At 38.0% G+C, this 5,522-nt stretch overlaps 1 non-coding gene across 1 annotated transcript; it reads right to left on the reverse strand.

Annotated features, from left to right (window-relative positions):
• Window positions 1-2,583: 2,583 nt before the first annotated feature.
• On the reverse strand, window positions 2,584-2,723 carry LOC117286730. The gene has a single exon (XR_004517853.1). It is a non-coding gene; the product is annotated as a U4 spliceosomal RNA (small nuclear RNA).
• Between the last annotated feature and the right edge of the window lie 2,799 nt (window positions 2,724-5,522).

A 5,522-nucleotide genomic window follows, 5' to 3' on the forward strand; every position in this document is an offset into this window, starting at 1 on the left:
AATTAACATTTACATCAGTAAGCTTTGAATAAAGCAGATTATGTTGCCTTATGTGGGTGGGCCTAATCTAATCAGCTGAAGAACTTGCAGGAACAAACACTGACCTCCCCTGATGTTAGCAGACTGCCTTTGGATTCTGCATCTCTTTCCTGAATCTCCATCCTACTGATATGTCCTATCAGATTCTGGGCACAATAAACCTCTTCAACTGCATAAGCCAATTCCTTAAAGTCAGTATTTATCTCTATCTATCATCTATCTATCTATCTCCTGTTGGTTCTGATTCTCTGTAGAGCCCAAATATACACCAAGGTTTAAAAAATTATGACAAAATGCATTTCTACAGAAAGGAACACATGGTTAATTATTGTAGGAATATCAAGAATCAAGATGGGGAGTGGTGAGTGGCAGCAAAATTCAACCTCTTCAAGATCTAGAATCCAGACACGAGATAATAATAAAATAGAAGATTGCCAGGACCTGGGAAGGAACTCACAGGAAAGTGAAAAACTCTGGAGAAGCTTGAGTGATACACTGTACAACACAGACAGAGGAGAAAAACAGTTTCTCCCAGCTCCTGGTTTGCAGTTCATGGAACAGGGAGCCTCGTTTTGCAGAAACAAGTCAAGTGCTGAGTGTTCCAGGTAGAAATGGCGGCAGTGGGCTGGGCCAGTGACATGGGCTGCAGGGGAATCCCATAGTCTTTGTGATTTGCAGGGCCTTTGTTCTTAGGGCATTCCTTCTAAATGGCAGGCAACAACTGGAGAGGGATCCTGTCACAGGTGCCTGTCACATTGCTGCAGAGTGTTTGCGTGGGTGCCATTATGATTGTTTGAGTGTCTGACTCAGGAAAGCTAGGAGATGGCTTCACTTCAGAGTTCCCAGTGTTAACCTCCCATACTGACTGGATGAGAGACAACCAAGAAAGATGGCTGTGGACGGGGAGTAGGCTGGAAAGAGACCCCCAGAGGGGTGTGAAGTCAGGCCGGGAAGGGCATGAGCCCCATCCCCCAGACCTGGCTTGAGTTGTGCTGGTCTGAAAGTGCCAGCATTGAGTACTTGAGCCCTTGGCCCACTGCCTACATCCAGCAGGGATCTGGGATCTGATTGTCTTCCTTATCAGCTGGAACAAGTGGGGATGCCTTCCTTATCTACTAGCACGAACGGGGACATATCTTTCTCAGACATTTGCACACCTGGGAGAAACAGAGGGGCCTCTAGGCAATAAGGATAGGTAAAGAAAACTGTGAATAACTGGATCCCAAAACTGTGAGGATCCAGGGAGGAAACCACTCATTCAAAAATACACATTTTTTTTCTGTTGTTAGACTTTTTTTCTCACTCCTTTCCTTTTTATTCTTCACTTTTTTCTTTTTTGTTTTTGTTTTGAGACAGGGTCTGAACTTATTATGTAGCCCGGGCTGGATTTAAACTCACAGTAATCCTCCTGCCTTAGCCTCCTAATTGCTAGGATTATAAGTGTGCAGTACCACACACCTGGCTTCTTCACTGGTTTATTGTGATATAGGGAATTTTCCTTCCTCTCTTTCTTCTTTTTTAAATTACTTTTTTTCTTTGTTCCTTTTAATTTTTCTTATTTTTATTCTCCATGTTTCTCCTCCTCCTTCCTCTTCTTCTCTTTCTCCCTCTCCTCCTGCTCCTCGTCCTCCTCCTTCTTTTTCTTCTTCTCCTCTTTTTCTTTTATCTTCTATTTTCATTTTGTTTTTCTGTTGCCTTTTTCTAATTCTATAAATACGCTTCTACTTCTTAATATGACCCTTTATATGTCTTCTCTCTCTTCCTTCTCATCTCCCATTGTTTAATATTTCAGAATTTTCCTCTTGCATTCTCCCCTCCCCAGCCTCCTATATCTTTAATAACAGTTAAGCTTTATTCATCTTTAGATAGTTAACACTGTACTTTTACTATTGACTCTTTTCTATCATTCATGAAGCTATAGTTGTATTAAGTACGTATTTGCTCAATGTTAGTATCTGGGTTGTCTTAGTGTTTATAATTGTGGATTTCTTCTCTATGATTAAGTGGTACATAATTGGTTTCTCTTGTATCCAAATTGTCCAGATTGTCTCAGATGATTTTATTGTTGCAGGTTTGCTTGCTATTACCAAGCTTGTATAATTGTTGCTAGTAAGGCTTTTTTTTTTTTTTTTTTTTTTTCCTGTATGCCAACACTCTATAACTTTTGTGACATTGACCATACTGTGGTCTATTCCCAGAGAAGTGGGTGTTGGGCCAGTGACACTGCATCCTCCCCTCCCGAATTGGCAGAAGTTGGATCTTGGGACAGAGGCAGTGGATCATAGTTAGCCATGTCCAGAACGCATCACTCAAAAGCAGACTAACTAAAGAGATCTCCATACTAGCAATAGACTTGTTGCTATAAATGCCTGCAAACCTAGCACAAAACAAAACAAAATGAACAAATAAACAAAAAACAGAAAAAACATGAGAAGACAAGGCAATAAAATACCTTCCCAGACTTCTATCTGTGACAAAGCCAATCCTGGGGACACCACAGAAGAAGAAAGCAAAAAGCCACACAATTGAATTATTTGAAAGGATAACAGAAAAGGTTAAAAAACAATTCAATGAGGAGCTTAGTGGGATCACAAAAGATTTAAGTATTGGGAAAAGTTTTCAATTAGCAATAATCGCGCCTCGGATAAACCTCATTGGCTATGATACTGCCACTGCGCAAAGCTACATAAGATTTAAGTAAACAAATAATGGAAGTATTAAAACAGTCAAGGAATCAGGGAGCCTTACAGAAGACATTAATGAAAAGTTAGCTGAGCTAAACAAAAATAATACAAAACTTGGAATGACCAGATTAGCAAAGAACTAGAGTCCATGAATAAGCTCCAAATAAATCCAGGAGACTAAAAATTATATTGAAAAAATAAGCATAGAAGCAGATAATGTGAGGACAGAATATCAGAATTAAAAGACAAAGCTGCTCTCAAAGAACAACTAACTACTCAGCAATACCTTGAAGACAACAGTAGAAAGTGAAACATGACAAATGGGTCGAACAGCTGCTAGATGATGCAAAAAGTCTTATCGAAGATTAATTGGAGTTAGAGAGAAATTAGAAGACAGCACAAATGACATAAAAAACTTTTTACAGAAATAATAGTGGAAAACATTCTAAATATAGAGAAAGAAAGAAATCTACAGATAAGTGGGGCATATGGAACCCCAAATAGCCATGATTAAAAAAGAACCTTTCCACATCACATTACAGTCAAAATACTGAAAGTATTTTGACACAAGAATGGAAGCTTCAAAGTGGATAGAGGGCCGGGGAGTTAACTCAGTGGTGGCACCACCTGCCTCGCAAGCACAAGGACCTGAGTTCAATCCCCAGTACCCCCCCAAAAATAAATAAAAGTGGTTAGAGAGAAGCAATGAATCACTTGTAAAGGAAACTAACTCCACTGGGATTACAGAAGACTTCTCATCACAAACCTTGAAGGCCAGGAGAGCGTGGAGTGAAGTGTTTGAAGCCACGAGAAAGCAACTTCCTACCCAGACTTACTTATCTTGCAAAATTTGCAAAAGTGATGGAGAAATAAGGTATTTCCATGGCAAGGAGCACTTCAAGAAATTTATGATAACCAAACCAGCACTATAAAAAATTCTCAAGGATATCTGAGAAAGAGGGCGATGAAGCCAACAATGCCAAAGAATCTCATAGAATAAAAACACCAGGAAGGGTGAGCAGAAAATCAGCAACAAGAAAATAATGCAATGATAGGCATAAGTCAACATCTTTTAATACAAACTCTCAGTGTGAATGGTTTGAATTCCCTGATCAAAAGAAACAGATTGGCAGAATGGATCAAGATATAAAACCCAACAAATGTGCAGTGTACAAGAAACATGTTTTATTAAAAAAGAAACTCACAGATTAAAAATCGAAGGATGGAAAAAACAATATTCTATGCAACAAGAAGCTGGATAAAAGCAGGAGTAGCTATGCAACTTTGAGACAAAGTGGATTACAAGACAAAACTGATTGGAAGAGGCAAAGAAGGTTCTTACATATTGGTTAAAGGAAAAACCCAACAGGAAGAGATAATTATTAATATATTTTCCCAGTTTCATAAAACAAACACTACTGGACACAAAATCAGATAAAGTACCAATAATTATAATGGGGGACCTCAATACCCCACTGTCACAACCAGACAGATCAACTAGACAAAAAAATTGATAAAGAAACATCAGAGTTGGAAAACAAATGGATTTAATAGATACTTCCAGACTGTTCTGCCCAACAATAACATAACATACACATTCTTCAAAGCAGTATGTGGAGCTTTAACCAAAACAAACCACAAAGCATGCTTGAGTAAATATAAAAGAATTGAAATGGTCTCATGCATATTATCAGATCATAATGCAATGAAACTAAGAAATCAATGACAAAAGAAACCACAGAAATTAAGCAAACACATGTTAAACAATAAATCACAGAATAAATCAAGGAAGAAATTAGTCCTGAGAACCAAACAGTAATATCAGTATCACGTAGTAGAACCTATGGGACCCAAGGAAAGCAGTCTTTAGAGGGACATTTATATCTGTGAACTCCCACATCAGAAAAGAGAGCAAGTCCGAATAAATGACCTAATGGTGCACCGCTGGACAGTAGAAAAACAAGAACAGTTCAAACCCAAAGTTAGTACAAGGAAAGAGATTATCAAATTGGAGCAGACATGAATGTAACTGAGCCTAAAAAATGTACAAGGAACCAATAAATGGGAGAGCTTGTTCTTTGAAACAAAAAATAAAATAGACAAACCTCTAGCCAATCTTACAAAATAAGTGGGGGTGGGGGAGACTCAAATAAGTGAGAAATGTAAAAGGTGAAATCACTACGAACTCTGCCGAAAGAGTGACGATTAGAGCTACTTTGCGACCTGTATTTTAATAAAATGGAGAATTCAGAAGAAATGGATAGATACATTGAAACTACCAAAGCTGAGCCAGGAAGACACAAAAATCCGGACTAATCTAGTATCTGGCAATGAAAGTGAAAAAGTAATAATAATAATGATAATAATAATAATAAAAACCCTACCAAATAAGAAAAGTTCAGGTCAGGACAATTGTTGCAGGTTTGAGGCCACCCAGTGCTGCACAGTGAGTTCAAGTCCGGCCTGAACTTAGCAAGACCCTGTCACAAAGAAACAAACAATCAGTGTCGCATGCATACCCATGTTTATAGCAGCACAATTTATAATTCCTAAATCTTGGAAATAGCCTATATCCATCTATAGATGAACGGATAAAGAAAATGTGGCATTTATACATAATGGAGTACTACGTCATAAACAAGAATAACATAAGGCATTTGTGGGTAAATGGATGCACCTTGAGACCGTAAAGTTGCATGAAATAAATCAGATATGTAAGTTTAAAAATCACATGGTTTCTTGTTTAGGGAACACCGTAAATATAAATAAAAAACCAAATAAAAGATAGATAATAGGAAC

The sequence above is a fragment of the Fukomys damarensis genome, unplaced genomic scaffold, assembly GCF_012274545.1.
Source record: "Fukomys damarensis isolate Sample0158 unplaced genomic scaffold, DMR_v1.0_HiC HiC_scaffold_2, whole genome shotgun sequence".
In the NCBI taxonomy this organism is placed as follows: domain Eukaryota; kingdom Metazoa; phylum Chordata; class Mammalia; order Rodentia; family Bathyergidae; genus Fukomys; species Fukomys damarensis.